The sequence below is a fragment of the Aricia agestis genome, chromosome Z, assembly GCF_905147365.1.
Source record: "Aricia agestis chromosome Z, ilAriAges1.1, whole genome shotgun sequence".
In the NCBI taxonomy this organism is placed as follows: domain Eukaryota; kingdom Metazoa; phylum Arthropoda; class Insecta; order Lepidoptera; family Lycaenidae; genus Aricia; species Aricia agestis.
Genome location: NC_056428.1, coordinates 6,024,445 through 6,047,642, shown reverse-complemented (window position 1 = coordinate 6,047,642; position 23,198 = coordinate 6,024,445). Strand labels below are relative to the sequence as shown.

The window sequence follows — 23,198 nt, the reverse complement described above, 5'->3', positions numbered from 1 at the left end:
TCGTTTAAAGTCCGGTGCGTGAATCAATAACAGCGCCAACCACTGTTGCACGGCCTGTCATTTTCGTATACACAATCCCGTCCCGTGTATTTATACACCGGGGGCCACGATTGGTGGGCTTGGGATTGAGTCATGACTCATGAATATCGACATTTACTGTACTGAACTTGTGATAAAAGAGATTTTATAAGAGCAAATGGGCATTGAGTTACTAGATACTTAACTGTGCTAGAATCTAAAGACTATCTTGGTATGATTATGCTGATGATCTAGGGTTGACTATTCTTATGCCCAGTTTCTAAGACATTTTGGCAATATTTGGTGAGTCTGACTCATGTTGCCTTATGTAAAAAAAATTATAAATCAACGACGCTATTGAATATGCAATTAGACAAGCTTCTTAAAACTTAAAATAGGTATATAAAATAGCATTAGTAGGAATAATTATTTCGCCATCTTGGATGGTCGGCCATATTGGATTTAGAGTGATGTCACATACCATATCGTGCATGGTCCTCCAAACTAAACGAGTATGCAAAATTTCAGCTCAATCGGTTAAATATATCCACTACAAAATTGTGGTCCAAAATTCCACCGAAACATACATACAAACTTACGTTTTGTGTTGTAGATAGAAACTGTTTATTAATTTGTGGACACTGACAGCAGGACATATTAGAGCGGTAAATATCTATTTTACGCGATTTCATCAATTTAAACTTAATCAACTGTATCAACGTTTCAATTTCGAACCCGGACGGACACATACAAACTTAGGGCTTCAAATTATACTAATCCGACCATTTTCACGGTGAAAATTGAAATGAAATTGAATAAATCACTTCACAACATTCTTAGCAAAATCATAATATGGAATACGGGATTAACATGTTATATCGAGCGGCTAAACAGCTTAACTGATTAAAATTACGCGATGTGGATTACCGCACTATATTATATTAAAGATAATATAATATGTAACATACTACATTATCAAAGCATTTCGCAAACTTCCGGGAAAAAGAATGATTAATACAGAATGTGGCGAAGACTGGTCAGCATTAGGTAGTTTTAGGTAGGGATTCTGAAGACAATTCTTATTCCATTCAATTATTGAATGCGCTAATACGAAAGTTGAATGAAAGAAGATGACGAAAATTGAAGATGAAATTGCACAGTGTGGACATACATAGCTAATCTACATCGTAATAGGAATAAGAAACACAATCGCAATTAGTATAAAAAATACTTCGTTTATACGGTTTATCTTTACACGATTTTGATACACATACAGATCGAATTCCTATGCAAATTACCTATACATATACGGTCGTATGAATAAAAACTTAGCGAAGGTTTACAACAGCTTTATAAGCCTGTTGTAAAATTTAATATGAATAAAGGTTCTCTAACAGTGCTCTAACACCTTTTTAAGGTGACAGCTGTCAAAAAATAGCGCGCCTGTTTTAAACCTATTTTAAGAACATTTTAAGCATAATCGATATGAATAAACGTTTGCTAACAGTTGTTTAGGCGCGAAACGTCAAATAGGAGTTCGCAAACTTTAGTGAAGCCTCGGACCTACTTTAAGACCATTTTAAGAGACTGAAAATGGACGCAATATCGAGTATTATCGCGATTTCTGACATTATTGCAATTTCAAGAATCAGTAAGGGTCTCTACAGACGGACCGCATTTCAACTGCAATCCAACCGCAAATTGCAGTTCAAGTGCAGTTTAAATCCAGTTGACACGATTACGGGTCTACACAGACGGATCGCGTTTCAACTGCAATCCAACCGCAAATTGCAGTTCAAGTGCAGTTTGAATGCAGTTGACACGATTGCAATTCGACTGCAATAGAACTGCAAACCATACAGTTTACACGACTGCACGCCAACTGCAACTGAACTGCAATCCGACTGCGCGTTTAGTTTGCAGTTCTATTGCAGTCGTATTGCAGTCGTGTCAACTGCATTCAAACTGCACTTGAACTGCAATTTGCGGTTGGATTGCAGTTGAAATGCGGTCCATCTGTGTAGACCTTACAATAGAACTGCAAACCAAACGCGCAGTTGGATTGCAGTTCAGTTGCAGACTTGCAGTTGGCGTGCAGTCGTGTGAACTGCATACTGACTGCATCTAAACTGCACCATCCTACCCGCCCGCACGGTCTGCTCTCCAGCAGTGCAGTTTGGATGCAGTCGGTATGCAGTTCACACGACTGCACGCCAACTGCAAATGAACTGCAATCCAACTGCGCGTTTGGTTTGCAGTTCTATTGCAGTCGTGTCAACTGCATTCAAACTGCACTTGAACTGCAATTTGCGGTTGGATTGCAGTTGAAATGCGGTCCGTCTGTATAGACCCTTAGATACATTGTGTCAAATGCACTAATTGTAGGCCTCAAAAGTAAAACAGAATAAAATAGTATTTTTTAGTTATCTTCTCCTTCTTTTCATTATTCTTCTTCTTCTTTTATTATGGCGGCCTTAGTGAGTTGCCAATGTCAAAGTCTACTTTGCTCTATGATTTATAAAATCCATAAAGTACATTTATTTTTTCTTTACTCTTTATTTTTGACACATTGAATACAATTTTTAATCTGTGGAATACAATAAATTGACACACTGCCAACATTACCAAAAAAAATTCTTATAAAACGTCATCTAAAGGTATTTTACTTAGCGAAGACTTAGCAAGCGTTTATTCATATGGAGTGTTATAAGACGGTTTTTAACTTTAGTGAACATTTTAGTTAGAAAGCTGTTAAAACGTTCACTAAGATTTTTTTATTCATACCACCGATAGGCTATAGTACAGCACATGTTTACTGTTCACTTCGATTTTTTTAAATGTATTGTTTAAAATTATCTACCTGATATTTGTGAGCACGTGTGACTCTTATTTTCATGAAATTTGGTATATAGGGGGTTTCGGGGGCGACAAATCGATCTAGCTAGAAATCATTTTCAGAAAATGTCATTTTATTCGTGTTTTATCGAATATATAAACCCTACGAGATTTATCAAAATAATGTACCAAGTATTGTACACAATGAAAAGATCTACAGAAAACTCCGCGATGATATAATATGTTTATCTCTTATGGGTATCCCACAATAACATTTTTTTTCATTTACTTTTTATGACAAATAATGGCTAATTTTCGAAGCAATTAATCCTTATCCAATTAAATACCTTGAATATATATTATAAAATTGACGGCCTCTGTGGCGCAGTTGGTGGGCTGTTGGTAGCTCAAGCCGGAGGTCGCGGGTTCGAATCCCGCTGATGGAACAAAAAGTTTTTCAAAGTTCCTGGGTCATGGATGTGTATTAAATATGTGTATCATATAATAAAAATCTTAAATATATGTATAGTATAAAAAGTATTAAATATATATCCGTTGTCTGGTACCCGTAACACAAGTCCTTCAGGTACTTAGCACGGGGCTAGACTGACGTGGTGTGAAGCGTCCATAGATATTATTATTATTATTATTAAAACGTATATAATCATATTTACAGCATAATGAACATTTTCGAAGATGTTACAGATTTAAAAATTGGGGGACGTAGCTTTTGCGGCGGTGCCGACCAATGCGGGCCATGGGTGTCGGGTAGTAATGAATATTACTGAATGATTTTAATCATTTCTTCAGTGAGTGACATAGGCTAGATAATATATTTTATACCCGTGTGAAGCCGGGGGGGTCGCTAGTATTGTAATTAATTAAAGACTAAAAGAGCTTGAAAAACAAAAAGAAACACTATAGAAAAGTAGATTTCTTGTACAATATACAAAACTGTTTGTCCGGGCAATATTTACATTGAAACTGTCTCCGGAATTCTCCGGTAAAAATGCACAAGCATTTTCATGGCCCAGTTTTGCCGGATCGACGGCCATAGCGTTCATTTCACGACTCATCGGCAAATCGGATGGTGTATATCCGATGGGCGAGAAAAACTGAAGATATGGCAGGGAATTGGATTCGGGCATATTCAAAAGGTGAAATTCAAGCAAAGGTACTACCTTTGCTTGAATTTCACCTTTTGAATTTTGTTTTTTGTTTTTAAAAACCGCATTTGTTTGCGAGACGGTAAATAGCCCATTTAAGGGGAAGCTGGTCGATCTGGTCGAATTCATCGCAGGCCGTCCTTATAGGAGTCCGGTTCGGTTGGCCTGCGATCAGTCCGAACTGGATATGCCAGCCTTCTAGTATATATGGACATCATAGTGTGATTAAAGTAAGCTATTTATTTAGATTAACTTTATACCTAACTGGATTGTATAATGATATTTTCTAAACCATAGCTTACAGAAGGCTAAGAAGATAGAGTTAGATCTTATAAATTCGACCCTACAACAGGCAAAAATTAACAAGGCACCTCTTCTTAAGGAGTCTTTTCGAGTTGGAATTATAAAATTGCAAAATATGCCGTAGAAAAACACAACAAAATATTTTATTTTTCGCGTCTACCTACATCTTACTCTATGGCCTCATATCACATGTAAAGTTTGCACGCAGCCCTCCTTCCCGATGCTACGATATTTATTTTGAACGGCATTTTCTATTCCGATTTGCGCTCTACATTTTCAACTAATCGTCACATTTCGGGGAAGTGATACCAGAATTTGCATGTCGTTTTGCCTCTTTCGCGAAATAAAATGATATCGTTCGTTTGCGAATATAAAAAGCTAAGAAATACTTGACTTTGGCTTGCATTGAATAGGATCCTAGATTCTACTCTAGAACTATACTAGCTATTGCCTATTGGCCGCATTTTGAGCACAGAATATGGATAGAGACTGAAAACAAGCATTACCATACCCAATTTGTTGGGCGTTATTACTGCAATTTTTTTAACTTATGACGATGACTTAAATTTATAAGGCATGTATTTAAATCAATATCTGTATATTCCCTTTTCTCGATCAAAATATTTGAAAGTTTCACCAAAAATACTGACTTGCACACTAATTATGCACCCTAAATAATGCGAATTCAGCATACTATTTAAAGTTATTTGTGAAACTGTTTTACTGAACGAATAACTATTATTAATATAGTATATCTAACAATTCCTTAGTTCAACAAACATACTACAACTTTTTAAAGGAAAACCATCACCTAAATTACTTTTAGGAACATCAATTATTCTAAATAAAACCCAATTTAATCTGTTATGTTCATATAATTAAGAACACATAAAAATCATCAAGTGCTAACTTAACATGGACTAAACTTTGGCACAGTGAATGGTAACTCAGTTTATAAACAACTAGCAACCCGCCCCGGCTTCGCACGGGTATAAAATATAAATAGCCACTGAAAAAATTATTAAAATCGATTCAGCAGTTTTGATTTACACTCATTATAGCGGTCGCCCGCGGCTCCGCCCGGTGCAAAAAGCATACCCAGGATTAAGACTCGGTCAGCAAAATGATTGCCAGGTCAATTCACAGACTCCGACACTTAATCGACGACGACGACGGATTCATTATAGGTAGGTACCTATAATGAATCCGTCGTCGTCTACGCAGACTGCACACTGCACAGATTGTCTTCCTCCCGCACGCGCACCCTCGCCTTGGTGACGCCCACTATCGTAATATTTTAATTTCGCCATAACTTCTAAACCAAACGTCCAATTTTAATAATTCAAAGACCAAACATTATCTACATAAAATTTACTTAATGATGAAATAATTTATTTTGATAAGGATTATTAGCATGAGTAAAATAAATGCGTTTAAATGTAGTCCAAAAAAAAATCAAGATTTTTAAATAAAAGAATGGTTGTTGTGCCTCACTTGACATAGATAGGTATAGAGTGTCGCGGACATTTTTGTAGATAATTATAAGATCTTTATTTACTTAGAACATTGTATGTATCTTTTATAGTTTAGGCAGCATACACAAAATAAGTAAATTTTCTGGTTGTTTCTGAAAAACTAAAATATCTTACGGAACCCTATATTTTTCAAAATAAAAAGTAGCCTATGTTACTCGTAAATAATGTAGCTTTCGAATGGTGAAAGAATTTTTAAAATCGGTCCAGTAGTTTTTAAGCCTATTCATTACAATGAAACAAACAAACAAACAAACAAACAAACAAACATACAAACAAATAAATAAAGTTTACCTCTTTATAATATTAGTATAGAAGTATAGATAATAATAAACAATCGGCAACGAGCGAGTCGGATTCGCGCACCAAAGGGTTCCTTACCGATATATTGCAAAATAATTAAGCCTCCGGCTTAGGAATTGCACTCTAGGGGTTGACAAGCTACTAAAGAAAAAAAAAGAATAAACAAATGGCTTCATTTAGAGTTCGACAAGGATGTTTATGAACGTGACAAGAAAAGAACTAACGCTTCTATCATACAAAAACGTCATTTTTGACAGTTACCCTTTACCAGCAGCGCACATTGACACATTCAATTAAAGCCTTGTCGAACTGTATGAGTCGACGGAGCCCCGCTACGCGGAGCTACTACTTCTGGGTTGTTCACAAAAAATAACCACGATGATCTAACCTAACCCAATCAAGTCGTATTGGGCCAACATTGATATTAATTATTTAAGAATCATTAATAAATTTATTAACCCATAATACAATTACAATACAGTAGTGAATTTTGATAATTTTTCTTAATTTTTATCAAGAAACCTTGAATTATATAGGTTTGGAATGATAAAATCTTTCACCATATATCTCATCATAATTACCAAAAATCTTTGTTGCTAACACAGAAATAGATCAAGATATATCTGTGGTCGCTAAAGAGTAATGCGAGCGCAAAGGAGTGAGTGCGGCGTTAGATGAGGAGGCCCCAACATGTTTTTCAGTAAAACAGAGAAACAAAAAGAAAATAAAGTTAGGTTAGAAATATTTTAGTTGCAGGATTTGTCAATTTGTAGACATTTGATAATAGAAATTGATTTTATTGTGGTGCACCTTTCGATATCGTTTTTAGAAATTCCGTTGTAAGATTGTCTAATTTAGAGTGCAAGTTAGTATTTTTGATAAACAATTTAAATTTTAGTTTTACAAATAATATATCCGATGTATGAACCATATTTTTGGTGTGAATTCGGTCTCATTTTGTATGACAGGACATGCTCAGTTAATCAATTGTTTTTTTTTATCAGCATTAGTTTTTCTGGTATGCATTCAGTTAATTAGCGGAGTTAAGGTAGTGTGCTGAAAATTATTCTGATGTGCATTTAATAATATCCCAATTTATAACCAGAATAGTCTAGTAGAGTAAAAATTGAAAGCCGTCCAGTACTTTTTGCATTACAGAAACAAACATACAACTTCTTTATTATATTAGTATTTACTATTTAGTATATAGATTATATTTATTTATTTTTTAAATATATTCGGTGTCACGTGCTTATGAAGGTCGGTTGGCGCCAGTGACAGCGCCGGGGCGTCGCGTCGCCAGGGCCCAGTAAATACCATTCTCAATTATCCACCTCTAACTCAACCTTAATACCAACGACATAGGGATCACGCTTCTAGAAACAGAGGTAGAATTATTCTGAACGGTAGGCGTATGAAAATAGAAGCCTACCCCGTGAAATGCATTAATCTTCTAAAAATAGATTCGTCATTCGTGACTCGATATTAGCCATATTAACATGACCTTAATTAGCATGTATATAGATTAAACATAAGTAATAGTTACTCATATTACTGGCCTATTATGATAATAAATAATAATCCCTTAAAGATTTCAGTTTGGGAAAATAAATGGTATTATAATATTAACACTGCAGTACACGCGCCCCTTTTTTTTACACGAGTACTCGCGTAGCCTACCATGGTAGGCCATCTAAAAATCTTAATTGTTTTCATTATAATTATTATTTTATTAAAATGACAAATAAAATGAAAAATATAATTAATTTACTTACTTTTATAATCAAAAACTATTTAATTAATTATTAAATTACTGAAAAATCTAAAACTTTGTAAATTTCTATGAAAATGTGACAAAAATCGTATTGATGAAATCAAACATGTGTATTCATTACGTGAGAATTTTGTTTGATTTATGTTACTCGAGATTCAATCCTACTTACAGATCAGAATAAAACCAAAAAAGACAAATCTATCACCACTTTCTTGGCGATCAAATTTGGGCTAACCTGCAGCGTTGACATTGCCCCATACGTCTTATCGGTGGGGCTAAATCGTGTTGGTTTCTTAAAAAATCTTGAATTGTAGTACATAAAATATTTCTTCTATTTATACACTCAATTATTTTTATATTTTGATTATTTTTTTCTAAGAATAAACGACCCTAAACTTCAGAAGTTACCGGATTAGCTCATTTTCATACAAGTGTGACTCCTAGACTTGGGTTTACAAAACTGGTCAATATTTGTCACTTGTATTACTCTTGATCGCTTATTTAGCTACAGCAGCCAACTTAGATCACAATTTTCCATTTCAAAATTCACATCAAAAGCCTGCCGAGGAAATTAGACAACCGGCACTGATGGTGCTAAGTTTTCATTGTGAAAACTACAAAATAGTTTATTTATTGATTAATTAAATATTTAACACTGGTAAAATATGTAATTGCTTATTAATTTTTTAACTATTTCTTGCCATTTGTTGAGATTTCCTATGTTTCTGGTTAGTCAGAATATGGTTACGACGTCAATCTGTACAGGTCACTATATCTTATTAAAAAATTAAATTTTAGTGTTTGTAATCAAATTATCATAAATGTATTTTAGTATGAATGCATAAAATATACAATCATAAACAATAAAAACGTTATAAATTAATAATTAACAAAAACATACATGGTTGAATTTAGTACCATTGGATTGGGCGATCTCTAGTACGTATTACTTACTAAAAAGAATTCGGTACGATTGCAATTTGCAAAATACTCTACAGTCTAAGTTCAATAGTTTTTCACCGCAGCAGAAATGACGAGCATCTAAAAGTTTTGAATTAAAAAAAAAAATTTCGTCGGTTAATAATTTAGACTAGGTATGTCGGTCATATTTTTGAGCCCTATTTTCATCGTGTCTACTGTCTGCATTTAAAAAATCTTAGGTGGTGTTCATATATTTGCCTTTATTTTCGCAATGGTTAACTCGTAGGTCATAACCTCAGAACGCCTCCTTGGTCAAGTGGTTCAGAGCATGGCTCTTGACTCGGAGGTCGTGGGTTCGATTCCCGCGTTAGAAACATATTATTTCCACGTTTGGTTAGGATAATGCAGGCTGATCACTGACAAGTAAGATGATCCATGCGTCGGATGGGCATGTAAAAAGTCGGTCCTGCGCCTGACCTCTCGCCAGTCGTGTTGATCTTCCGTCCCACTGGGTTATGAGAGTAAAAGGAATAGAGAGTGCTCTTTTGTATTGCGCACACACTTGGGCACTATAAAATTACTCCTGCGTAACTGGCCTGATTTCAATGTAATCGGCCACCGTCACCGAAACCGGTGTGGGAGTTATTATATAACCTCAGAACAGGAAAAAAATCTGTGGTCATAACTCATACATAATAACATTCTAGAGATTTTCTACCATTCTGTTAAAATTAAAATAACCCTATACTGTAAACACTAATCAGACTATGGACTTTGGACGTGTTCAGAGTGAGTCATTTTCTCCTCTAACCGCATTTCCTGCGAATAGCAACCCTACGCTGCAAGATTCAGTACATAACAATGGGGCAACAACGGCCCCGAACTTTAGGGTGGTTTGAGGGCCGCCAGCTACGGGTTACCTTGTATCTGACCGATATTCTTTGTTTGCTATGAAAATAGGTTAAAAGGTTAAAAGGTTTCACGGAACTTTCCGTTGACAAAACACTAAGCTGCCCCAATATAAATATGCACAGTAGACTCATTCTCAAAGTGTACCGGACTCCGGACTTAGGGCTTTGCAAAGACCTTGTAGGGTCTCCGCGGGCGATAAATAAATAGTTTTAAATTTGTCACCAGACACCAGGACAATCAGCATGGCGACCAGAATGGAGATGACTGAGTAGTGAGTGACCCTACTGTATAATTTATATTGTTCTGCTGCTGTTTTCCACTAACACCATGCTGCAAACGTAATCTTCTATTTGTGTTATGCAAAGCTTTATTGCATTTAAACATTCAGAACAAAGGATTTGGAAATTAATCTATAAACAAGTACTTAAATAATGTGTTACTGGCTATTTGACCGAGCTTTGCTCGGTATTCGATAAAACACGAATAAAATGACATTTTCTAAAAATGATTCCTAGCTAGATCGATTTATTACCCCCGAAACCCCTAGATATAATATTTCATGAAAATCGTCGAAGCCGATTCCGAGATTCCAATCACATATAATACTAGCGACCCGCCCCGGCGTCGCACGGGAAAAAATGATTAAAAATCGATAGCCTATGATGCCTCACGTGGTCTACTTCTTATCTGTGCCAAATAACATAAAAACTGCTCCACTGGTTCGCGAGATAATTTTTCGCGCCCTTTCAAACAATTTCCCCCGTTTTTTCCACATTCTCCTATTAGTCTTAGCGTGAAAAATAAAGCCTATAGCCTTCCTCAATTAAAACACTGAAAGAATTTTTTAAATCGGACCAGTAGTTTCTGAGATTAGCGCGTTCAAGTTAGCCCTTTCAAATAATTTTCCCCGTTTTTTCCACATTTTCCTCTATTTCTTCGCTCCTATTAGTCATAGCGTGATAAAATATAGCCCATAGCCTTCCTCGATATATGGGCGATATATCGTTTTAAAGATTAAAGGGAACAAAGGGACATGAGGGAAAAAAAGCGACTTTGTTTTATAATAATATTATGTATAGATGTTACGCTCAAAATATTAATAATAATTTGAAATATTTATAATATAATATCTATGGTCGCTTCACACCACGTCAGTCTGGCCCCGTGCTAAGTACCTAAAGGACTTGTGTTACAGGTACCAGACAACGGCAATATTTTTAATACTTTTATCCTATACATATTATTTAAGATTTTTATTATATCATACATATATTTAATACACGTCCAGACCTGGGAACATTGAAAACTTTTTTGTTCCGTCGGCGGGATTCGAACCCGCGACCCCCGGCTTGAGCTACCAACGCGCTCACCACTGAACCACAGAGGTCGTCTCAATATTATGTAGTACTTACGCGTGGACCGTAGTAATTCAAATACAATATTCCATACCCATGGACGATTAATCAATCAAGAACAAATCAATTTTAAACGTGGGAGAGCCATGCTTCGGCACAAATGGGCCGGCTCGACCGGAGAAATACCACGTTCTCACAGAAAACCGGCATGAAACAGCGATTGCGCTGTGTTTCGCCGAGTGAGTGAGTTTACTCGAGGCCCAATCCCCTGCCCTTCCCTACCCTCCCCTAATATATTAATACGAAATATCTTTTCGCAGATTTATTGAATTCCGAAATAGGAAAATTGAAGAGGGGGTGAATAAATCGTAATATGGATAGTCAGAATACTTCATTTATAACTTTTAACTGTAAAAATATTAAGAGGTCCTTGAATTGTGTATCAATTCTAAGTCAAACAGTGGATATTATTGCTTTACAAGAAACCTGGCTGCTGCCTCAGGAAATGTCGGAACTGAGCCGAATTAATACACAATTTAGCAACTATGGAAAATCAGCTGTTGACACATCGCAAGGTATATTGCGAGGGCGACCGTACGGCGGTGTGGCTCTGCTGTGGAATAAAAGGAAGTTTAGCTGTGTATCTGTGATAAAATGTGAAAGTGATAGAATCGCGGCAATTAAAATTACTACTGTCGACCGCGAATTTCTTGTATTTAGTGTGTACATGCCAACGGACTGTTCGGACAATTTATTAGAATATGTTCAGTGTCTTAGTGAGATTGTAGCAATCATTGAACAATGTGACATAGAATCAGCTTATATCTTAAGGGACTTTAATGCACATCCTGGGGAGAACTTTGGAAATGAGTTGTTAAATTTTTGTAATGAACAAAAATGGTGTTGCATCGACATTGGCATGCTAGAACAGGATACTTTTACTTTCGTCAGTGAGGCACACGGCAGTCGAAGATGGTTGGATCACTGCGTAATCACCGAGTCTGCGCGACGGTCAGTAGTCTCAGTGCAGGTACGTTATGATATTTATTGGTCAGATCATTACCCTTTAGGAATACAGTGTAACATATACACAGTAGTACCGACACTTCGGTTGCCGTGTGCGTCAAATAATAATAAAATTGTCTGGGGCAATAGAGACGAAAGTCAAATAGAGTTGTACACTAAATTATGTAATGAAAAACTTAGAGAAATTGATTTTCCTTATAAATTAGGCTCATGCTGTGATTCGCCATGCCATATCAAAAGCAAGGAACATTTAGCTATAATTGATAATTTATATTCTAAAATTGTAAATACTCTGCAAGATGCTGCTATTTACACCTACAGGGGTAAAAACAATAATAAGAGAAAAAAATGTCACATTGTGGGGTGGAACAAATATGTCAGAAACGCTCACCGTGACGCTAGACAAAAAATTTTGAACTGGGTTCGTTGTGGTCGGCCACGTGTTGGTAATGTTTATGCTGATATGTGCGAGTCTAGATCTTTGTTTAAATCAAAATTAAAGCACTGTCAGAATAATCGAGAACTGATCAAAATGAATGACATAGTAGAAAATCACAAAAATAAAGACTTCCGCGGATTTTGGCAGGAAACGAAAAAGATAAGCCCCAAACCTAATGTCCCGGTGAGTGTCGATGGTATTAGTGAACCTAAGGATATAGCTAATATGTTTAGGGCTCACTTTTTTGTTAGGAGCGTTTCTCAGCAATCTGAGGAAGTGAATAATGCTGAGGCTGTTGTTGCTGGCAATTATGAGCGAGTTACTGGTAAAGATGTTTTATCAGTTATTAAACAAATGACCAGAGGGAAATCGCCAGGCCATGACAGCCTCAGTATTGAGCACTTCCTGCATGCAGGCCCACATCTACCTAGGCTCTTAGGATTGTTATTTACGATCTGTAAAAGACATTCCTATCTGCCTCTAGATCTTATGAGAACTGTTGTAGTACCTGTTATTAAAAACAAAACTGGAGATATATCAGAGAAGGCCAACTATCGGCCAATATCACTTGCCACAGTCACGGCTAAAGTGCTTGATGGTTTGCTTGAGAGACAACTTAAAAAAATACTTAACCTACATGACGCGCAGTTTGGTTTTAGACCGAAGCTATCCACTGAGAGTGCGATTTTGTCTCTCAAGCATATCATCAAGTACTATACGGACCGCAAAACATGTATTTATGGGGCTTTTCTTGACTTGTCCAAGGCATTTGATCTGGTAAGATACAATATTCTGTGGTATAAGATGGTAAAGTATGGCGTACCATCTGATGCAATAAATCTATTTAAATATTGGTACGAACACCAGATAAACCAGGTCAGATGGCTTGGACAGTTGTCAGATGAGTATAGGCTGGAGTGTGGAGTAAGGCAAGGTGGATTATCGTCGCCTACTCTATTTAATCTATATGTCAATGAATTGATTGATGAACTCAGCAAAACCAAGGTTGGTTGCTCACTTGATGGTCACTTTGTTAACAGCATAAGTTATGCAGACGACATGGTGTTGCTGAGTCCATCAATCGCAGCACTTCGAAGGCTGATGGTTGTCTGTGAGAAATATGCGGAGTCACACGGCCTTGTCTACAACGTCCAGAAGAGTAATCTTGTAATCTTTAAAGCAAAAGGACGTAATGTAGACTTAGTACCGACTGTGACGCTAAATGGCATGGCTCTTACGAGAGTATCGACTTTCAAATATCTTGGTCACATTGTGACCGAGGATTTGAAGGACGATAGTGATTTGGAGAGAGAGCGGAGGGCGTTGGCAGTCCGATGCAATATGTTGGCCCGCAGATTTTCACGGTGTAGTGCAGAAGTTAAAATAACTCTTTTAAAGCTTTTTGCCAAAGTATGTACACGTGCAATCTGTGGGTCAACTACACGCAGCGGACTTACAACGCTTTCCGAATTCAATATAACAATGCACTGAGAGTGATGATGGGGCTGCCACGATTCTGCAGCGCATCAAATATGTTCGCACAAGCGCATACTGATGGCTTCCAAGCTGTTATACGCAAGCGGGTTGCCTCCTTGATGAGCTGAGTTCGTGACAGCACCAACATCATTCTTAGAATAATTAGTGACAAATTTGACTGTCCCATTGTGCGCCATTGGGTGCATATACATGTGCATGTACCTAGTGCCGCAAACAGGTCAAAAAGATATTTAAATTGATTGGATTTTATTATGTCTACTAACATAGTTTTTTAAGTATTGTAATTACTAACAAATTATGGACTTAGTCTGAAATAAATTATTTATTATTATTATTATTATTAATACCTTCCCTTCCTATCCCTACCCTCCTCTATTACCCTATTCCCTCTTAAAAAGCCGGCAACGCACCTGCAGCTCTTCTGATGCTGCGAGTGTCCATGGGCGACGGAAGTTGCTTTCCATCAGGTGACCCGTTTGCTCGTATGCCCTAATTTCAATGCCCTATTTTTTTAATGCCCTATTTCATAAAAAAAAATCGAACAGAATATCAGCCACAACACGAATTTTGCGTTATGGTCTTTTTGTGATTGCCAGAATGCGTCGTGGCCGTTTTCATTAGAGCCACAACGCGAATTTCGCGTCGTGGCTGTTTCACTGTGACCACAATGCAACGCGTTGTGAGCTAAGCTATTTCTTCATTGTATATGTATGTTACGCTCAAAGACTTGAGCGTAACATATACAATGATGAGAAGAAGATGTTAATGACGGCTTATGGCCTAGCCAGCCATTGACAATGAAGTGTCAGATATTGTTTATTGTGGTTTTATATGGAAAATGACAAGTTTTTGACAGGGAGGCAATGCCCGCTAGCGACAAGTTAGCACTAGTGGAGTATAGGTACAAAAAACATTATTTTAATAGCTCAGTTATAAAATGATAATATAATATTATATCAATAAGAGTTTAGTAGGTACATTACCAATTACCCATTCAGTAATAAATAGTAAAACAGAATAAATAACTTAAGAGTTATGGCTTAAGCCTATCGTTCATGAAATAGCTTTCCTATGTTTAGAATGTAAATGAGTTTGTTATCTTGCTTTAATTCGTCAAGCCCCATACGGTCACATGTGACCAACATACACACACAATAGAAATTCTATTATGTCTTGTTTTTCCATGATCAACGGGTTAAGAGTAGTGTCCTTCCTACTGTCCATCTGGACAGTAGAAGAACTTAAAAATGAACAAAAATATTTCAGGAAACATCAGGATTCTAGTGAATGATTAAACAACATGATACAAGTAAAATAGTCTTAAAAATTCGCATAATAATAATTATATGTATTAAATTAAGATGAGATAAAGAAATAGGAAACTCTCTTGCCTATCGCTAAGACTTCGCCTATAATAAATTTGAAAAGCATTTTGTAACATTTAATTAAATAAAACAAAATTATGGACTCGATCGATAGCGATTTATCAATAAATCGATCGCTATTTTTAAAAATCTTCGATTCATAATTTCATTGTTATTTTATTTAGTCTATTGAAGCTAGTGAAGGTAAGGAAATTTTAATAACAATTTTAATACAAAATATTATTGTTTTATTTTTATATGGAAAATGACAAGTTTTTGACAGGGAGGCAATGCCCGCTAGCGACAAGTTAGCACTAGTGGAGTATAGGTACAAAAAACATTATTTTAATAGCTCAGTTATAAAATGATAATATAATATTATATCAATAAGAGTTTAGTAGGTACATTACCAATTACCCATTCAGTAATAAATAGTAAAACAGAATGAATAACTTAAGAGTTATGGCTTAAGCCTATCGCTCATGAAATAGCTTTCCTATGTTTAGAATGTAAATGAGTTTGTTATCTTGCTTTAATTCGTCAAGCCCCATACGGTCACATGTGACCAACATTAGAAATTCTATTATGTCTTGTTTTTCCATGATCAACGGGTTAAGAGTAGATGGACAGTAGAAGAACTTAAAAATGAACAAAAATATTTCAGGAAACATCAGGATTCTAGTGAATGATTAAACAACATGATACAAGTAAAATAGTCTTAAAAATTCGCATAATAATAATTATATGTATTAAATTAAGATGAGATAAAGAAATAGGAAACTCTCTTGCCTATCGCTAAGACTTCGCCTATAGTAAATTTGAAAAGCATTTTGTAACATTTAATTAAATAAAACAAAATTATGGACTCGATCGATAGCGATTTATCAATAAATCGATCGCTATTTTTAAAAATCTTCGATTCATAATTTCATTGTTATTTTGTTTAGTCTATTGAAGCTAGTGAAGGTCAGGAAATTTTAATAACAATTTTAATACAAAATATTATTGTTTTATTTTTATATGGAAAATGACAAGTTTTTGACAGGGAGGCAATGCCCGCTAGCGACAAGTTAGCACTAGTGGAGTATAGGTACAAAAAACATTATTTTAATAGCTCAGTTATAAAATGATAAAATAATATTATATCAATAAGAGTTTAGTAGGTACATTACCAATTACCCATTCAGTAATAAATAGTAAAACAGAATGAATAACTTAAGAGTTATATATAGTACTTAAGGCTTAAGCCTATCGCTCATGAAATAGCTTTCCTATGTTTAGAATGTAAATGAGTTTGTTATCTTGCTTTAATTCGTCAAGCCCCATACGGTCACATGTGACCAACATTAGAAATTCTATTATGTCTTGTTTTTCCATGATCAACGGGTTAAGAGTAGATGGACAGTAAAAGAACTTAAAAATGAACAAAAATATTTCAGGAAACATCAGGATTCTAGTGAATGAACAACATGATACAAGTAAAATAGTCTTAAAAATTCGCATAATAATAATTATATGTATTAAATTAAGATGAGATAAAGAAATAGGAAACTCTCTTGCCTATCGCTAAGACTTCGCCTATAATAAATTTGAAAAGCATTTTGTAACATTTAATTAAATAAAACAAAATTATGGACTCGATCGATAGCGATTTATCAATAAATCGATCGCTATTTTTAAAAATCCTCGATTCATAATTTCATTGTTATTTTGTTTAGTCTATTGAAGCTAGTGAAGGTAAGGAAATTTTAATAACAATTTTAATACAAAATATTATTGTTTTATTTTTATATGGAAAATGACAAGTTTTTGACAGGGAGGCAATGCCCGCTAGCGACAAGTTAGCACTAGTGGAGTATAGGTACAAAAAACATTATTTTAATAGCTCAGTTATAAAATGATAATATAATATTATATCAATAAGAGTTTAGTAGGTACATTACCAATTACCCATTCAGTAATAAATAGTAAAACAGAATGAATAACTTAAGAGTTATGGCTTAAGCCTATCGTTCATGAAATAGCTTTCCTATGTTTAGAATGTAAATGAGTTTGTTATCTTGCTTTAATTCGTCAAGCCCCATACGGTCACATGTGACCAACATACACACACAATAGAAATTCTATTATGTCTTGTTTTTCCATGATCAACGGGTTAAGAGTAGATGGACAGTAGAAGAACTTAAAAATGAACAAAAATATTTCAGGAAACATCAGGATTCTAGTGAATGATTAAACAACATGATACAAGTAAAATAGTCTTAAAAATTCGCATAATAATAATTATATGTATTAAATTAAGATGAGATAAAGAAATAGGAAACTCTCTTGCCTATCGCTAAGACTTCGCCTATAATAAATTTGAAAAGCATTTTGTAACATTTAATTAAATAAAACAAAATTATGGACTCGATCGATAGCGATTTATCAATAAATCGATCGCTATTTTTAAAAATCTTCGATTCATAATTTCATTGTTATTTTATTTAGTCTATTGAAGCTAGTGAAGGTAAGGAAATTTTAATAACAATTTTAATACAAAATATTATTGTTTTATTTGATAAAAACAATAATAAAAAGACTCACCCGAGAAAGAAGTTGAGATGCCCTGCGACGTACTCGAAACATGGAATTTATGAAGCTACAGTTAAAACTTAACTTATATTCATAAAAAATCTAGTTTTAGTCACGATTTACATTAAATCTCAATAATTTGCATGAAAAAAATATTTTCAAAGTACAGCATCGATCAACAAAAATCTGCAATTTGACAGATAAATGTCTAATGTCAGCCGTCAGCGCCCTGCGCAGGGTTGCCAGATGCAATTTTACGATTTCCCCCAAACTGATTTTTATATTTCCATAAAATGATACGTTTTCAAAAAAAATCCCTAATCGCTTTATTACAGAAAAAAAGCGAATATAAAATTGAAACTACTTTTATTCGATTTAGCAATTTCAATCACTCGAAAGTTAAACAGATACACAACACATGGTCGCTCGCTCGACCAAAGAGACAATTTTTTTAAAGGGGTGACAGAGTGCGTGTAAGTACGCGGACTATGGTTCGACGATCTTAGGAGTTAGGCTGATATATAGATCTCAAGACTCGATTGTGATTGGTCCAAATTTTGACAGCCAACCAATCACAGAGCCTGAACCGTGTCTTGAGACCGAGATGCATCTTGAGTACTGACTATTTATACCAGCCTTAATCACCTGTGTGTCAGCAAAGAGCCGCGAGCCGCGAGCCTGGGGGCATGGTAATCCAGTGTGAGCGATTCTCGTGTATCACCGACGCGAGCCGAGTAAGTTCGCGAACTTAAAACCCGCGTAATTTAAGTTCGTACGTCTGTCAAGCCTTTTACGCACTCGACCAAACAAACCAAAACAAACAAACAACAAATTTGCCAGGATGTTAATTGAATGAAAAGGACGTTGGTTTCATTTGTTTGTTATGTTTTTTAGAAGTGCTAACCCCAAAAAATCCCCATAGTGTATTTATTTTCCCCAAACATTTCCCCAAAGATACTGTTTCCCCAAATTTTCACCTAGAGTCAAAATTTTCCCCAGGATTGCGAAAGAAACCCCCAATCTGGCAACCCTGGCCCAGCGGTCAGCCACTGAATATATTAGGACGGTCAGCCATTTTTTTTTTTATTAATGCACTTCGGCTATTTAACCATCGCCAGTGTCAAGTATATTATGGCGGGAAAACAATATTCTGTAATACAATAATTTTCAGCATCGTTTCTTTATATTCTCAAGTCGTGGTCAGGTCTAAAGTCTATTCAAGTCTATTAAGTAAAATCAAGAAGTTAAGTCGGTTGATTCAGTAAAGTGGTAAACGCTTTACTGAAACTTTCGATGGAGTTTTGGAGGGAACACCAAATAGCAAGTTTCTGGATATTGCATCACTTTCCTACACTTGCGCATGATAACGAATATCTAATGGTTAGTTAATACAAGTTTAGGAAAATAATACAAAAACACAATATAATAATATTACATTATATCTCTTTCACATGCCCGGCATCCCGGCAAAACAGTCAGCCATATAAATTATGTTTTTTTTTTCGTTTCACGTTTAGGCTGTGAGCATGGGCGTACCCAGGTTCTGGGCCAAGGGGGGGCAAATAACCCAGGTTCTGGGCCAGGGGGGGGGGCAAATTACCCAGGTTCTGGGCCAGCCAAATCAGATTTTTTATAAGCTAGATGTTTATCAAATATAAAAATTTAATAATTTTTAGTTGTAAAAATATTGCATTATATTTACGCCAGTATTATAGTACTCTAATTATATTATAATACTAGCTGTTGCCCGCGACTTCGTCCGCGTGGACTTCAGTTTATAGCGCACGATGTCAACAAAATTGGTGTCAAAAGCTTTTATAAAAAAACCCTGGTACCCCTTAAATCAATACAGCTGTGCAGTGTGCACACAATAAGTATTTCATTTTTTTATATTAAACTTTATATTTTATGCCGAATTTTAAAGCTTATTTAGCCCTCCAATTACACAACTTTACCCATAAACTATTTATCATTGATAGATTTAAGGTTACGTCACTGCACAGATAAAGTACTGAGTTATTTAATACCGTAGAATAGATATAACAATCGAAAAAAATCGAAACTTAAATGCAAGATGATACCACGTCTTATAGAAAGACTTTTGAGCTAGCGTCAGCGCGATGTAGAAGACGCACGGCGCCATCTTTTATGAATTGTTGGAACTAACTTAATTTGAACAAATTTACGCATTTTCACCCCCTTACAACCCTTTTTCCAGTAAAAAAGTAGCCTATGTCCTTTCTCAGGCTTTAGACTATCTGTATAACGCCTCCGTGGTCTAGTGGTATAGAGCGCGGCTCTTGACTCGGAGGTCGTGGGTTCGATTCCCGCGTTGGAAACATGTTATTTCCAAGTTTGGTTAGGACAATGCAGGCTGATCACCTGATTGTCTGACAAGTAAGATGATCCATGCGTCGGATGGGCATGTAAAAAGTCGGTCCTGCGCCTGATCTCTCACCGGTCGTGTCGGTCTTCCGTCCCACTGGGTTATGAGAGTAAAGGAATAGAGAGTGCTCTTGTGTACTGCGCACACACTTGGACACTATAAAATTACTCCTGCGTAGCTGGCCTGGTTTCAATTTGAAACCGGCCACCGTCACCGAAACCGGTGTGGGAGCTATTATTTATATTATAATATCTGTATACAAAATTTCATTACAATCGGTTCGGAAGTTTTGGCGTTTGGCGTGAAAGCGAGACTGACAGACAGACAGACAGACAGACAGACAGAGATACTTTTGGCGTTTGGCGTGAAAGCAAGACTGACAGACAGACAGAGATACTTTCGCATTTATAATAGTAGTATAGATTATGTGCACACTGCATAGCTGTTTTTGGGTATTTTGATTAATTAAGGGCCGCGCTACACCGGAAGCACTTACCAGGGTTTTAAAAAGTTTTTAAATTTGACACAAATTTTGTTGACACCGCGCGCTATAAACTAAAGTCCACGCAGACGATGTCGCGGGCAACAGCTAGTTATGAATAAAAACAATATTATATAGTAAAGTACCTAGGTATGATTAGTTCTGTTACAATAATAAAGTAAAAATTAAAACGCCATGTGTTTTCATATATTAGAATTAAAATGTTGATTGCATTGATATATTTTCTGGATGGAATATAGGCCAACACGGTACACTCGAACTCCTTTATTTTAGAGCGCCTTCTGTTGTCAACTTGTCACATATATTAGAAATGCAGTAGGAGTTCTATAAGATAAGATAGATTGATTATTATTATACCAAGTGATTATATTATTAAACATAATATTCTAACGTATTAAAAACTATAAACAAAAACATACTAACTAATAAGTATGATTAGTTCTATGTTACAATAAAGTAAAAAATAAAACGCCATCTGTTGAATCGTATTAGAACTAAAATGTTCATTGCATCGATATATTTCTGGATTTTTTATAATATTATACATAAAATATATTTAAGATTTTTGAAATTTTATTTTAATACACATCCAAGACCCAGGAACATTGAAAACTTTTTGTTCCGCCTGCGGGACTCGAACCCAGGACCCCCGGGATGAGCGCTGGCCACGCGCAATGCGAATTCATTTTCATCGATATTTTCATGGAAATAAGATATTTTCCCACATCAAAATGTAGCCTATGTCCTTTCTCAGACTCTAGAATAACTGTATACAAAATTTCATTGCAATCGGTTCAGTAGTTTTGGCGTGAAAGCAAGACAGACAGACAGACAGACAGACAGAGATACTTTCGCATTTATAATATTAGTATGGATAATATTCTAACGTATTAAAAACTATAAACAAAAACATACTAACTAATAAGTATGATTAGTTCTATGTTACAATAAAGTAAAAAATAAAACGCCATCTGTTGAATCGTATTAGAACTAAAATGTTCATTCCATCGATATATTTCTGGATTTTTTATAATATTATACATAAAATATGTTTAAGATTTTTGAAATTTTATTTTAATACACATCCAAGACCCAGGAACATTGAAAACTTTTTGTTCCGCCTGCGGCACTCGAACCCAGGACCCTCGGGATGAGCGCTGGCCACGCGCAATGCGAATTCATTTTTATCGATATTTTCATGGAAATAAGATATTTTCCCACATCAAAATGTAGCCTATGTCCTTTCTCAGACTCTAGAATAACTGTATACAAAATTTCATTGCAATCGGTTCAGTAGTTTTGGCGTGAAAGCAAGACAGACAGACAGACAGACAGGCAGAGATACTTTCGCATTTATAATATTAGTATGGATTGTAGTATATAATATTGTATTATATAAAATATTATATTTTATTTTCTTTCAACTTTTTAGATGTAAGTAAGTAGTAAGGTAATTAGTTGTATATTGTTTTCTTTTTGCATATTGCCTATTTGCTTTTTATAATATAAAATAATTTCCTGCTTTTTGGTTGCTTGGAAGAAATTGCTGCATAGCAATAAAGCCGCCTTTTGCGTTTATATGTAGTTTACTAATAGTACTAATAAGTTTGTATTTCTTTATATTATTATGTTATGTGTAAATGCAATAAAGAATATTCATTCATTCATTCATTGTATTGCAAACAAATGGCAATGATTCGTTTTCTTAATTTTTTATTTTTATAGATAAAAGTACTAAATAATATACTTAGTAGGGACGTCAACATGATCCAGAGGAGGGGGGGGGGGGCAGCTGCCCCTGCCCATCCTTTGATGTGCGGCCCAAAAACCGTGGTAGAAAGGAAATTATACGTGGGAGATCCATGCTTCGGCACGAATGGGCCAGCTCGACTGGATAAATACCACGTTCTCACAGAAAACCGGCGTGAAACAGCGCTTGTGCTGTGTTTCGCCGAGTGAGTGAGTTTACCGGAGGCCCAATCCCCTAACCCCTACCCTTCCCTACCCTCAACTATTCCCTTCCCTTCCCTACCCTCCCCTATTACCCTATTGTCTCTTAAAAGGCCGGCAACACACTTGCAGCTCTTCTGATGCTGCGAGTGTCCATGGGCGACGGAAGTTGCTTTCCATCAGGTGACCCGTTTGCTCGTTTGCCCCCTTATTTCGTAAAAAAAAAAAAACTGACACCGCCGCCATTCCACTCTATCGCTGGCATCATCGGCCATCCTACGCCACTACGTCCTCCCCACGCTGGCCCATCTTGTAGAGCCGCTATTATAATTAGCGATTTG

General features: G+C 35.8%; 1 protein-coding gene across 1 annotated transcript in view; it reads right to left on the bottom strand.

Annotated features, from left to right (window-relative positions):
- LOC121738792 (tyrosine-protein kinase Src64B) overlaps positions 1-18,192 on the bottom strand; it is a 118,250-nt gene extending 100,058 nt beyond the window's left edge. The window contains exon 1 of the mRNA XM_042131037.1: positions 18,032-18,192. The gene's annotated coding sequence lies outside the window, so the exon portion shown is untranslated. The remainder of the gene's footprint in view (positions 1-18,031) is intronic.
- Between the last annotated feature and the right edge of the window lie 5,006 nt (positions 18,193-23,198).